Below are 14,955 nucleotides of genomic sequence, written 5' to 3'. Positions count from 1 at the left end.
GGATGTTAAGGTTCTCTCAAACACTTTAAAGATGTATGAGGGGCCTCCTCAGCTAGAGTCAATTGGAAGAAGAGTGAATCGCTGTGGGCAGGTCAGCTTCAGACGAGGTCCACTCCACGGTTACCAGGGGGGCTTCAGACGGGGTCCGCTCCACGGTTACCAGGGGGCTTCACGGTTACCAGGGGGTCAGCGGGGTCCCTCCACGGTTACCAGGGGGCTTCAGATGGGGTCCACTCCATGGTTACCAGGGGGCTTCAGACGGGGTCCGCTCCACGGTTACCAGGGGGCTTCAGATGAGGTCCACTCCACGGATACCAGGGGGCTTCAGACGGGGTCCACTCCACGGTTACTAGGGGGGGCTTCACGGTTACTAGGGGGCTTCGGGGGTCCGCTCCACGGTTACCAGGGGGCTTGGGGTCCACTCCACGGTTACCAGGGGGTCCGGGGCTCCACGGTTATCAGGGGGGCTTCAGATCCACGGTTACCAGGGGGTCCAGGGTCCGCTCCACGGTTACCAGGATGCTTCAGACGGGCAGAGATGGGATGAAGACTTTGTTTTTTTCTAGGCTCTGATGTCTTTCAGAAAAAGAACTGGGAAGGTTTAGTGGAGAAAGTGTGTGCCAGATTGTCAAGGTGGAAATGGGTGCTACCCCAGCTTAATGGGGACGGGTGCAGGTAGCCAATAATCTAGCAGCCTCAACTCTGTGGCACAGACTAATGATTTTACAGCCACCGTGGGTGGGGTCTGATACAAGAGCTTCAGAGAACCCTTGTCAATTTCTTCTGGTCAACATTGGATCAAAGTTGCAGCCCTGTACCTGCCACTGCACCAGGGTGGGTAAGGCCTGGTGGACATTTCTTCCAGGATCATGGCTTTCCGGCTTCAAGCAGCCCAGAGATTGTTGTACAGTGACGGTTCTAGCACCCCAGAGACTGTTGTACAGTGATGGTTCTAGCACCCCAGAGACTGTTGTACAGTGACGGTTCTAGCAACCCAGAGACTGTTGTACAGTGACGGTTCTAGCACCCCAGAGACTGTTGTACAGTGATGGTTCTAGCACCCCAGAGACTGTTGTACAGTGACGGTTCTAGCAACCCAGAGACTGTTGTACAGTGACAGTTCTAGCAGCCCAGAGACTGTTATACAGTGACGGTTCTAGCTGGGTCGACACAGCCTATACAGTGATGAGAAGAGTGGCTTAGACAAGCACCTGTTTCTCTTAAAGCTAGAGGGGAGTGATATGTCTGGCTTGACTCCATTCTATGAGTCTGTTATGCAGGCTTGGAGAGTCCTTGTCAAGTCCCGTAAGGCCTGCACGCCACCAGGGATGTGGCTTTTTGAAGAGCCTCTTTTTCACAACACTGCCATCCAGTCCCGTGTTCTGGGTTCAGCCAGCCTATGTTCATGCCTGTTAGGCGTGGGGTGTACCAAGCTGGGTCATCTGATGTGGAATAGGAGCAAATTGTTGGAGGAGCTGGGAGAAAGAGCAGGGATCCGATCATCTCGTCTACTGAGGAAGGTTATAACTGAGGTCTGAGATTCCTTGCCAGTACTTCATCAGCAGTATGTGACGGACACTTCCAATTCTGATCGGTGGACGGAGGGTCTGGATGATGTTTTCCCTGTGCTGAATGTTAGTGCTGCTGCGGGGGCATTAGAGGTGGACGGAGGGTCTGGATGATGTTTTCCCTGTGCTGAATGTTAGTGCATTGCTGTCTGGATGGGGCATTTGAGTGGCTGCGGGGGGACGGAGGGTCTGGATGATGTTTTCCCTGTGCTGAATGTTAGTGCTGCTGCGGGGGCATTAGAGGAGGACGGAGGGTCTGGATGATGTTTTCCCTGTGCTGAATGTTAGTGCTGCTGCGGGGGCATTAGAGGAGGACGGAGGGTCTGGATGATGTTTTCCCTGTGCTGAATGTTAGTGATGCTGCGGGGGCATTAGAGGAGGACGGAGGGTCTGGATGATGTTTTCCCTGTGCTGAATGTTAGTGCTGCTGCGGGGGCATTAGAGGAGGACATGGGGATGCTGCTTTCCTTAGAACCCTGGAGGGGTCAAATGGACGTGTTGGGCGGGTGTGTTTGGTTCAGGTGCCTCCCCAAAAGGCTGTTGGTGGTATTTATATAAACTGCCTATTGAAAAGAGGACACCTGACCTCCAATGGAAGATAATACATGAAGCCACCAGGTACACCTGGATTCTACTGTTGGGGAGGGGTGTCCAGTCTGAAAGTCTGGCACACCTGTTCTTACAGTGTCCCAGGTTGGTCGGGATGATTGACCTGATCAGTTCTGGGAGAGGTTTTCTCTTCCCAACAGTTTATATTTGGGCTAAAGTACAGGTTCAGTAATCTTGCTTAACTTTGTCAGGCGCAGCTAAATGAGCAATTTGTTAAACACGAAAAAGAACAGTATTTGGGGACAGGGGTCTGTGGATATGGTGGGAATGCGGCAGGGGATGTTGGCAGCGAGACTGTGGGTTGAGTTTGCCTATTACAAACTGGTTAAAAATATTGGGCTGTTGATGAGTATTCAGAGGCTGTTGTTTAGTTACGGTGGAGGAAGATTTGGTGTTGTGTTTTTAATTGGTGTGTAACCATGGTTTTGTTTGAGTGTTTGTGTTGTGGCTTCCCAGACCCAATAAAGGATAATAAAGGATTTTCTCTTTCTGTCTCACTTTCTTTTTCTCTGTCTCTTTTTCTTTTCTATCTCTCTCTCATGTCTCTCGCTCTGACTGTCTCACTCTCTTTCCGCTCTCTCTCTCTGTCTCTCTCTCTTTCATGTCTCACTCTCACCACTACTATTTGGGATGATAATCACAACAACAATAATAGCAATAACAATAATAGTAATAATAACTAAATATTTTTCACAGTAAGGGAGAAAGTGCATCTCTGTCTCTACCTCCCCTGTCGTGCAGTGACCACATACACGCTCCTCTTTGGGTAGCCATGTCTTTTTATGTCTGCCGGTTTCTATTGCCAATTAGTAGTCACTTAGCCTGTACTTGGTAAGGATCGGTCTCTGCTTCGTATCTCTGGCAGAGTAGAGATAATCAACACAATTAGTAGTCACTTAGCCTGTACTTGGTAAGGATCGGTCTCTGCTTCATATCTCTGACAGAGTAGAGATAATCAACACAATTAGTAGTCACTTAGCCTGTACTTGGTAAGGATTGGTCTCTGCTTCGTATCTCTGACAGAGTAGAGATAATCAACACATTCATATTCTCTGTTTAGGAACAGATAGCAATGTATTCTTTGGGATTTTGTTTCGTTTTTCCAATGTTGTCCTTTGATTGGTTCATGATTTTGTTAATTGTAATTCTATATTTTGAAGTAGTGCTGGTGTCAGCTTGGTTGGTTACCAACCAAGTTTGAAGTGCTTTAAATTGCAGACTTGAATTTAGATGTAGCCAACATTTTAATGATCTTTTCTGTATTTTAATTCCCTCTGAAAAACATCCCAATTCTGCCCTACATGCATTAGTTGGTCTATTTCTCTGGTGTATTTCTCTGTAGAATTTTCTGACAGAATTCTGCATGTACAATTGGATGCTTGTCCCACATTTTAAAGTCTAGTTTATTGAGTGGCCCCTAAAACTCACTTCCGTAAAGAGCTATTGGTAGGATTACACTGTCAAATATTTTAGTCGAAATTCTAATTGGGATGTTGATTTTGAATAATTTCATTATTATTGCATACAATGCTCTTTAGGCTTTTTCTTTGAGAGCATTCACTGCCATATTAAAGTTTCCTGATGCAGATATGGTCAGACTAAGGTACAAGTAATTTTTAGCGTGTTCAATTATGGTGTTGTTCAGGGTGAATTTTTATCTGTGTTTCTGACATCTGTTTTTTGGGGGGAAAATCCAGATTTTCGCTTTTTTTTAATGTAGTGCCAGGACCCAATTAGGGCAATATTTCTCAAGAATATTAAGGTTCTGTTGATGACCTTCTTTGGTTGGTGATAGAATTACCAAATCATCAGAATATATAAGGTATTTTACCTCTGTGTCAAATGGTGTCTTGGGGCTGGAGAATGGTCCAACATGTCTGCTAATTAATTGATATAAATGTTGAAAAGATTTGGACTCAAACTGCAGCCTTGTCTCACACCTCGACGTTGTGAAAATAATTATGTTCTTTTTTTTTTTTTTTATTGCACACTTATTTTCTTTATGCATACATTTTATTAAATCATACACATTACCACCAAGCCCACTTTGGAGAATGTTGTAAAATAGCCCTTCGTGCCAAATAGAATCACATGCTTTTTTAAAGTCAATAAAGCAAGCAAAGATTTTGCCCTCTTTTTTTGGTGGAAGTGTTTATTAATTAGTGTGTGTAAGGTGTATATATGGTCAGTAGTGCGATGGTTTGGGAGAAAGACAATTTGACAATTACATATTTAAAAAAAAATATTGAAGAAAGGTTTGAATTCTTGAATTCAAAATGCTACAGGCAACCTTTCCCAAGTTGCTGTTTACGCAAATTCCCCTGTAATTATTGGGGTCTGATTTGTCTCCACTTCTGTGGATAGGGGAGATGAGCCCCTGGTTCCAGACATCAGGAAAGTAGACAGAAGTTAATACCATGTTGAACAATTTAAGCACAGCATTTTGCAACTCAGGTGTGTGGCTTTGTCATGCTTAAACTGTTCCACATGTCCCCAGAACTGATTTTGGTAAATTGTGTTTTCAATTTCATCAAATGTCTAATTGGTATATTTCAATGTCTTGCATTTCAGTGTGTGTATCTACTAGTTTCTAAGTATTCATAGCGTAGCAATGGGTTGTTTTACTGCTTATGTTTTTCATTTGGCATTTGTCTTAGGTGTTTTGTAATCGTTGTCAAACCATTTTTCAGAAACATTTAGTTTCTGATGTTCAATTTCTGTGGATTTCTCAAATGTGCTTTTGATGCTGCTTTTTGGAATATGCAATTGATGTTGAGTAGCCGAATGGACACCTTTATTGTTTTGGTATTGTGAGTTATTGAGGAACTGTATAGAGTTCATCATTTCATTTGAGTTCAATGAATCTCTCTGCACTGTTTGGAACCCATCTGTACGATTGGTTTATGTAGTTTTTTAAATTAATATTGCCGGTTAATTTCTTCAGAAACACGTTGATCTGACTGTGATCTGACAAGGGTGTCTGTGGTCTGACAGTGAATGCACTAATGGAGGAGGGGTTAATGTCAGTGATGTCATAATCAACCACACTTGTCCCAAGAGCCGAGCAGTAAGTAAACTGACCTAAAGAGTCCTCTCTGATTCTACCATAAAGCATGTACAGGCCTAAGGCTCGATAGAGATGCACTAACTCCTTCCCATTTTTGTTCAGTATTTGGTCAGGACTGTTTATTTTATTTATAAGAGGGCTACTGTACAAGGAGGGGTGTCCAAATATGTGGTGGTTATCGCCCACATCAGTGTAGTCAGGCTCAGAACCTGTTCTCACATTGAAATCTCTACAAAGAAACACTTTACCTTCTGCCTGAAACTGAATGATTTCTGTATGGAGATTGTCAAAACACTGATCATCATAATATGATGAATCTGAAAGAGGAGCAGAAACTGCACATATGTATACATCATTGTCACAATAGATTGTAACTTTGTTAAGTTTTAGCCAAATATGATTAGTACCTTTTTTCATTTCATTCAGTGCTAAGACCTGCTTATGCCATATGATGATTCCACCTGAGTCCCGGCCCCATTTAACATTTTTAAGTTTGATTGATGGTAGTAAACTTTCTCTATAGCCTGAGGGACACTGCGTATCTACGACACCATGCTTCCAGTAGGATTATGATGTCCTGGCCCTTGATGTTTTTATTCAATTCTGGATTTGTTGTTTTATCTCACTCTCTCTCTTTGCCTTTGTGTCTCTCTCCCTATCTCCCCCCTCTCTCTCTCTCTCTCTCTCTCTCACACACTCTGTCTCCCTCTTTCCCTTTGTCTCTCTCTCTCGCTTTGCCTTTGTCTGTCTCTCTGTCTGTCTCTCTGTCTGTCTGTCTCGCTATGTGTCTGTCTCGCTATGTCTCCCTCTCTCTCTCTCTCTCTCTCTCTCTCTCTCGCTGTGTCTGTCTCTCTTTCCTTTTGTCTCTCTCACTCTTTCTGCTCCTCTCTCTTCTTGTCAGTCTGTCAGTGTCTGTGTCTGTGCCTGTCTCTCTCTCTCGCTGTCTCTTTCCCTTTCTCTCTCTCGCTCTCTTGTCTGTCTCTCTCTCTGTCTGTCTGTCAGTCTGTCTCTCGCTTTCTCTGCCTGTCTGTCTCTCGCTTTCTCTGTCTGTCTGTCTCTCGCTTTCTCTGCCTGTCTGTCTCTCGCTTTCTCTGCCTGTCTGTCTCTCGCTATCTATGCCTGTCTGTCTCTCGCTATCTCTCTCTCTCTCTATCGCTCTCTCTGTGTCTCTCCCTTTGTCTCTCTCTCGCTCTCTGTCGGTCTGTCTCGCTCTCTGTCGGTCTGTCTCGCTCTCTGTCGGTCTGTCTCGCTCTCTGTCGGTCTGTCTCGCTCTCTGTCGGTCTGTCTCGCTCTCTGTCGGTCTGTCTCGCTCTCTGTCGGTCTGTCTCGCTCTCTGTCGGTCTGTCTCGCTCTCTGTCGGTCTGTCTCGCTCTCTGTCGGTCTGTCTCGTTCTCTGTCGGTCTGTCTGCTCTCTGTCGGTCTGTCGTCTCGCTCTCTGTCGGTCTGTCTCGCTCTCTGTCGGTCTGTCTCGCTCTCTGTCGTTCTGCCTGTCTGTCTGTCGGTCTGTCTCGCTCTCTGTCGGTCTGTCTCGCTCTCTGTCGGTCTGTCTCGCTCTCTGTCGGTCTGTCTCGCTCTCTGTCGGTCTGTCTCGCTCTCTGTCGGTCTGTCTCGCTCTCTGTCGGTCTGTCTCGCTCTCTGTCGTTCTGCCTGTCTGTCTGTCGGTCTGTCTCGCTCTCTGTCGGTCTGTCTCGCTCTCTGTCTGTCTGTCTCGCTCTCTGTCGGTCTGTCTCGCTCTCTGTCGGTCTGTCTCGCTCTCTGTCGGTCTGTCTGTCTGTCTGTCGCTTTCTTTGTCTCTATCTCTCTGCTTCTCTCTCGCTGTGTCTGTCTTTCACAGAGAGAGAGCTCTGCTTCTCTCTTTCTTTCTTTCTTTCTTTCTTTCTTTCTTTCTTTCTTTCTTTCTTTCTTTCTTTCTTTCTTTCTTTCTTTCTTTCTTTCTTTCTCTGCCTGTCTGTCTCTCGCTTTCTCTGCCTGTCTGTCTCTCGCTTTCTCTGCCTGTGTCTCTCGCTTTCTTTCTCTCTCTGTGTCTGTCTAGCTCTCTGTCTGTCTGTCTCGCTCGCTCTCTGCCCGTCTATCTCTCACTTTCTCAGTATCTCTCTCTCTGTCGCTCTCTCTGTGTCTCTCCCTTTGTCTCCCTCTGTCTGTCTGTCTCGCTTTCTGTCTGTCTGTCTGGCTCGCTGTCGGTCTGTCTGGCTCGCTCTCTGTCGGTCTGTCTCGCTCTCTGCCGGTAACTGCAGTGTTCTCTCTCTACTTCCTGTCGCAAGGCATTCTGGAACTTGCAGTCAAAAGCATAATCCAATACTAACCAATACAACAAAAATATGTTTGTAGTTCTCTCAATCTCCAACACACGAATTCTAATACAATTACATATGTAAATAACTGTAAAGAAAATATCTTTAGATACACCTCAATGAATTAACTGTAAACATTAACTCTGTAACCCATTAAAGTTACACTGTCTCTCTCTTTCTGTATCTCTCTTTCAGTATCTTTCTTTCAGTGTGTCACTGTCTTTCTCTCTGTTTGTCTCTTTCCTGTTGTCTCTCGCTCTCTCTGTCTCTCGCTTTCTCTGTCCCTCGCCCTCTCTGTCTCTCTCGCTCTCTCTGTGTCTCTCGCTCGCTCTCTTGCTCTGCTTTTCTCTCTCGCTCTCTGCTTCCTCTCTTCTCTGTGTGTCGCTGTCTCTCTCTGTTTGTCTCTTTCCCTTTCTCTCTCTGTCTCTGTCTGTATGCTTCTCTGCTTCTCTCTTTCTTCTTCTCTCTTTTCCTTTGTCGCTATCTCTGTCTCTCTTTCCCTTTTGTCTCCATATCTCTCTCTTTCTGTCTCTTCCTCTTTCTTTCTGTCTCTCGCTCTTTCTGTCTCTCTTTCTCTCTCGGTGTCTTTTCTCTGTCTCTTCTCTGTCTCTCTTTTTTCTTTCTCTCTTTTGGTCTCTCTCTCTCTCTCTTGGTCTCTCTTTCTCTCTTGTTCCCAGAGGTCTCCTTCATCTCAGAGGGTATTAGTTGCTTGGTGGCCAAGTGCCAATCACATGGTGGTCAGGTGGTAGAGCTCAGGTTACCTCATACTTTTTAACAACTAATTTAGGATCAGCCCAAACTTACCCTAAACCATGTTCTGCTACACAACAAAAGCAGCCCTGGAACAGTGGTTAAAGGTTTAAAATACAGTGGGGCAAAAAAAGTATTTAGTCAGCCACCAATTGTGCAAGTTCTCCCACTTAAAAAGATGAGAGAGGCCTGTAATTTTCATCATAGGTACACTTCAACTATGACAGACAAAATGAGAAAAAAAATCCAGAAAATCACATTGTAGGATTTTTAATGAATTTATTTGCAAATTATGGTGGGAAATAAGTATTTGGTTGATAACCAAAGTTCATCTCAATACTTTGTTATATACCCTTTGTTGGCAATGACAGAGGTCAAACCTTTTCTGTAAGTCTTCACAAGGTTTTCACACACTGTTGCTGGTATTTTGGCTCATTCCTCCATGCAGATCTCCTCTAGAGCAGTGATGTTTTGGGGCTGTTGCTGGGCAACATGGACTTTCAACTCCCTCCAAAGATTTTCTATGGGGTTGAGATCTGGAGACTGGCTAGGCCACTCCAGGACCTTGAAATGCTTCTTACGAAGCCACTCCTTCATTGCCTGGCGGTGTGTTTGGGATCATTGTCATGCTGAAAGACCCAGCCACATTTCATCTTCAATGCCCTTGCTGATGGAAGGAGGTTTTCACTCAAAATCTCACGATACATGGCCCCATTCATTCTTTCCATTACACGGATCAGTCGTCCTGGTCCCTTTGCAGAAAAACAGCCCCAAAGCATGATGTTTTCACCCCCATGCTTCACAGTATGTATGGTGTTCTTTGGATGCAACTAAGTATTCTTTGTCATCCAAACACGATGAGTTGAGTTTTTACCGAAAAGTTATATTTTGGTTTCATCTGACCATATGACATTCTCCCAATCTTCTTCTGGATCATCCAAATGCTCTCTAGCAAACTTCAGACGGGCCTGGACATGTACTGGCTTAAGCAGGGGGACACATCTGGCACTTCAGGATTTGAGTCCCTGGCAGCGTAGTGTGTTACTGATGGTAGGCTTTGTTACTTTGGTCCCAGCTCTCTGCAGGTCATTCACTAGGTCCCCCCGTGTGGTTCTGGGATTTTTGCTCACCGTTCTTGTGATCATTTTGACCCCATGGGGTGAGATCTTGCGTGGGGCCCCAGATCAAGGGAGATTATCAGTGGTCTTGTATGTCTTCCATTTCCTAATAATTGCTCCCACAGTTGATTTCTTCAAACTAAGCTGCTTACCTATTGCAGATTCAGTCTTCCCAGCCTGGTGCAGGTCTACAATTTTGTTTCTGGTGTCCTATGACAGCTCTTTGGTCTTGGCCATAGTGGAGTTTGGAGTGTGACTGTTTGAGGTTGTGGACAGGTGTCTTTTATACTGATAACAAGTTCAAACAGGTGCCATTAATACAGGTAACGAGTGGAGGACAGAGGAGCCTCTTAAAGAAGAAGGTACAGGTCTGTGAGAGCCAGAAATCTTGCTTGTTTGTAGGTGACCAAATACTTATTTTCCACCGTAATTTGCAAAGAAATAAATTAAAAATCCTACAATGTGATTTTTTTCTCATTTTGTCTGTCATAGTTGAAGTGTACCTATGATGAAAATTACAGGCCTCTCTCATCTTTTTAAGTGGAAGAACTTGCGTAACGAATGTGAAACGGCTAGCTTAGTTAGCGGTGCGCGCTAAATAGCATTTCAATCAGTGACGTCACTTGCTCTGAGACCTTGAAGTAGTAGTTCCCCTTGCTCTGCAAGGGCCGTGGCTTTTGTGGAGCGATGAGTAACGATGCTTCGAGGGTGACTGTTGTTGATATTTGCAGAGGGTCTCTGGTTCGCGCCCGGGTATGGGCGAGGGGACGGTCTAAAGTTATACTGTTACACTTGCACAATTGGTGGCTGACTAAATACTTTTTTGCCCCACTGTAACTAGACATGATGAAAGAGTGTAAGGCTGAACTGTCGAATAATTTCCCCATTATAAGGCTGTTGGTGCCTAATAAGGAAGTTAGCAGAGGTCATGTTATTAAGAGGAACTTACTACTATATACATGGCTTGGTCACATCCAGAATAGCGACTGTCCATTGTACACTCCCTTATGATATCAACAACTTAACGGTCACATTTTGGCACTGAATACTGGCCAATACACCTGTGGTTTAATCATTATCCAGGGAGGACTTTTGTACCCAAACGTCTTTATGCAACATGCAAATCAAATCTATATCAATTACCCATCTCAATTTCTCAGAAGTCGTTTTTTTGTGTGCAGTTACACAGAATAATTTCAGTTTCAGTTTGAGGGAGGAAATTCTAACTACATATTTCACAGAGGAAGGTGGCGGACATGAGCAACTGGAACCTACTTCTGGCCTTCATGAAGAAACGTCACTCGGAGAACATCTCAATCTACTTCTTGTCCAAAAGTATAAGTAACACTGCATAAAGGGGTTGCTTTACCACCAGCAAACACATTGGATACAGAGTGTTTTTTTTAAAGAAGGTTTCATTTAAAAGAGTGCTCTCTCTTTTGAAGAGAAGAATTTGGCTGTGGCTAAGTTCAATTAATTTCACCCATCAAAGTGATGCATTGTTTCCAAATGCGTGAAGAGTCCGATGGACCAATGCGTCAAACGTGGACTTAGTTAGCCAAAACAGAGATCCGGCAGAATATCCTGACACATAGGCATTGGTTTAATCAGCTTAATCTACATTTGACATTTTTCACATTTTAGTCATTCAGCAGACGCTCTAATCCAGAGTGATTTACAGTTAGTGCATTCATTGTAAAATAGCTATGTGGGACAACCCCATATCACGGTCATAGTAAGTACATTTTCCTCAAAGTAGCTATCAGCAAAGTCAGAGCTAGTAAGGGGGGGTTCTCCCACAACACCTTCCCCGTACAGTGGTTGTGACCAGGAGTACAGCTACGACTGGTAGTGACTTTTGATAGCAGGTTAGGGTGAGCATTTTAGCTAACCCTAATCATTTTCCTAACCTGCTACGAAAAAAGTAACTTCCAGTAGTAGCTGTATGGCACCTCGTCAGAACCCCGTACACAAGCACAACATATACGGTCACTGGGGTTTTCTCATTTGGGCAACAACCTGTCCTCCGTCCTCTCTCCTCCATGACCAGGGAAGTAGTTGAGTGGTCGAGGAGTGTGTCAATTCGTTATAGGCAAACAGAAGAGTGTCCTCCCCTTCTCAACTGCCAACTTTCATTGAGGATACTCGTGTACCAGAGAAAGGTATGTCGCAAAACTCTCCTGTGTATAGGTCCAAAAGGTTCCGATATGAAGCATCCCAAGGTTAATGCTATGTGCATCGTTTTTAAGGTTTTGTGAAACTATTGAAATATGTAACTTTCCGGGTTTTTTCACTTTTATTGATTAGCTTACTGAGTTCCAAAATATATTGCTGTTGCTAACTAGCATGCCTATGTGCTGTTGATAGCTAGCTGGGATGTTGCCATTTGCTAGCCCGTCATTATCAGAGATGTAGTCAAATAATTATTTACTTCTCTCATTGACTTCCCGGCCTGGTCTGCTTGGTCTGTTTCGAAAGCGTTCCCAGAAGTCTCACAATGTTGTGCATCTGGGTTTAGAAAGCTCCCGTTAGGTCTGAATGGGATAAATGCCACTTCACATTGTAGCTTGTTTATAATAGTATTTTTGTACACGAGTTGTACTTTTTATATATATTTTTTATATAACCTTTATTTAACTAGGCAAGTTAGTTAAGAACAAATGCTTATTTACAATGACGGCCTACCCCGGCAAAACCTGGACGACACTGGGCCAATTGTGCGCCGCCCTATAGGACTCCCAATCACGGCCCGTTGTGCTACAGCCTGGAATCGAACCAGGGTCTGTAGTGACACCTCTAGCACTGAGATGCAGTGCCTTAGACCGCTGCACCACTCAGGAGGCCCTAGTTTTAATATGATCAACACTAAGAGGACCTAGCAATGCACTGCAGACGCCATGGCATTTCTCTTGAAATGTTCTTTTCTTTTTCACTTTGACCTGCTGCTATCAGGCAGTGAGCAGGCTGTTACTGAGTGAGTCAATGAATGGGGGAGGACCGGAGGGGTGTGTGAGCGTTGAGAGCACTGGTTGAGAGAGTGCTGCAGCAAGAGCTGGGCTCCCGAGTGGCGCAGTGGCTGTATCACAACCGGCCGTGATTGGGAGTCCCATAGGATGGCGCACAATTGGCCCAGCGTCGTCCGGGTTAGGGTTTGGCCGGGGTAAGCAGTCATTGTAAATAACAATTTGTTCTAAACTGACTTGCCTAGTTAAATAAAGGTGAAATAAAAATGAAAAACAAAAGAGGCAAACTGGGTGGTTTGAGCCATGGTTGCTGATTGGTTGAAAGCCATGGTATATCCGACATGTACCAAGGGAATGACAAAAACATTCATTTTTACTGTTCTATTTACGTTGGTAACCAGTTTATAATAGCAATAAGGCAACTCAGGGGTTTGTGGTATATTGGCCATATACCACACCTCTCTCTTGGGCCTTAGTTTTGTTTTCAGGGTCATTGGGTTTATATTTTACTCATACCCTGTGTCTGCAGTTAAAAAATGACTCGTCATTTTTTTAAATCGTAATTAACATCAATTGACGCTCTCACATTTTTCAACATTTAATATGGGCAGGGATTTATCAGATTTTCTCTTCCGATTACATATTCTTAAACTTAAACTGGCAAACAAACAGCAGAGACGACCAGATACCTGGCCTGTCTCCCCCTGTCTGGTACAGGTACCCCCACCACACTCCCCCCTCTCTGTTCACTGTCTGCCCTGGCCTGTCTCCCCCTGTCTGGTACAGGTACCCCCACCACACTCCCCCCTCTCTGTTCACTGTCTGCCCTGGCCTGTCTCCCCGTCTGGTTCAGGTACCCCCACCACACTCCCCCTTCTCTGTTCACTGTCTGCCCTGGCCTGTCTCCCCGTCTGGTACAGGTACCCCCACCACACTCCCCTTCTCTGTTCACTGTCTGCCCTGGCCTGTCTCTCCCTGTCTGGTACAGGTACCCCCACCACACTCCCCCTCTCTGTTCACTGTCTGCCCTGGCCTGTCTCCCCGTCTGGTACAGGTACCCCCACCACACTCCCCCTCTCTGTTCACTGTCTGCCCTGGCCTGTCTCCCCGTCTGGTACAGGTACCCCCACCACACTCCCCCTCTCTGTTCACTGTCTGCCCTGGCCTGTCTCCCCGTCTGGTACAGGTACCCCCACCACACTCCCCCTCTCTGTTCACTGTCTGCCCTGGCCTGTCTCCCCGTCTGGTACAGGTACCCCCACCACACTCCCCCTTCTCTGTTCACTGTCTGCCCTGGCCTGTCTCCCCGTCTGGTACAGGTACCCCCACCACACTCCCCCTTCTCTGTTCACTGTCTGCCCTGGCCTGTCTCCCCCTGTCTGGTACAGGTACCCCCACCACACTCCCCCCTCTCTGTTCACTGTCTGCCCTGGCCTGTCTCCCCGTCTGGTACAGGTACCCCCACCACACTCCCTCCTCTCTGTTCACTGTCTGCCCTGGCCTGTCTCCCCCTGTCTGGTACAGGTACCCCCACCACACTCCCCCTTCTCTGTTCACTGTCTGCCCTGGCCTGTCTCCCCCGTCTGGTACAGGTACCCCCACCACACTCTCCCTTCTCTGTTCACTGTCTGCCCAAAATTCAGAATGCTTTCCCCTACGCTAGTGAGGTTAAAAGGTTGCTGCCGCTATCATCGCCAAGCCAATATCCAACCTTTTTAACCTGTCTCTCCGTTCTGGGGAGATTCCCATTACTTGGAAGGCAGCCACGGTTCGTCCTTTATTTAACGGGGAGATCAAGCTGATCCTAACTGTTAAAGGCCTATTTTGATTTTGCTCTGTTTATCAAAAGTGTTGGAATAACTTGTCAATAATCAACTGACTGGCTTTCTTTATGTCTATAGTATTCTCTCTGGTATGCAATCTGGTTTCCGCTTAGGTTATGGATGTGTCACTGCAACCTTAAAGGTCCTTAATGATGTCGCCATTGCCCTTGATTCTAAGCAGTGTTGTGCTGCTATTTTTATTGACTTGGCCAAAGCTTTTGGTACGGTAGACCAGGAGTATTGGTGTCTCTGAGGGGTCTTTGGCCTGGTGTGCCAACTACAGTGGGGAGAACCAGTATTTGATACACTGTCGACTTTGCAGGTTTTCCTACTTACAAAGCATGTAGAGGTCTATCATTTTTTATCATAGATACACTTCAACTGTGAGAGAAGGAATCTAAAACAAAAAATCCAGACAATCACATTGTATGATTTTTAAGTAATTAATTTGCATTTTATTGCATGACATCAGTATTCAGTGTTCATTCTTAATTAAGAAGAATGTACGCATACCACCCTGCACCTTGGTCCGATTCATACGACGAGCGTGACACCCTGCTATCCTACACAGCGCCTCTGACAAAATCAAATGTAATTTGTTACATGCGCTGAATACAACAGGTTTAGTCGTGATGCTTACGTACAAGCCCTTAACCAACAATACAGTTGATAAAATATTTGCTAAATAAACTCAAGTTTAAAAAAAATAGTAACACAAGAAATGTACACAATAACGAGGCTATATACAGGGGATACCGGTACCGAG

At 45.3% G+C, this 14,955-nt stretch overlaps 1 protein-coding gene across 2 annotated transcripts in view; it reads left to right on the top strand.

The window, feature by feature from the left end:
* LOC135558504 (CMP-N-acetylneuraminate-beta-1,4-galactoside alpha-2,3-sialyltransferase-like) overlaps positions 1-14,955 on the top strand; it is a 110,546-nt gene that overhangs the window by 8,612 nt on the left and 86,979 nt on the right. The window contains exon 1 of one of the 2 annotated variants that reach the window (XM_064992352.1): positions 11,547-11,565. The exons of the other annotated variant lie outside the window; for it this stretch is intronic. The gene's annotated coding sequence lies outside the window, so the exon portion shown is untranslated. Of the gene's footprint in view, positions 1-11,546; positions 11,566-14,955 lie in introns of those variants that run through there. 2 annotated transcript variants of the gene reach the window in all.

This window comes from Oncorhynchus masou, chromosome 17 (assembly GCF_036934945.1).
Source record: "Oncorhynchus masou masou isolate Uvic2021 chromosome 17, UVic_Omas_1.1, whole genome shotgun sequence".
Classification (NCBI taxonomy): Eukaryota; Metazoa; Chordata; class Actinopteri; order Salmoniformes; family Salmonidae; genus Oncorhynchus; species Oncorhynchus masou.
This window is presented reverse-complemented; position numbering and strand designations above follow the sequence as displayed.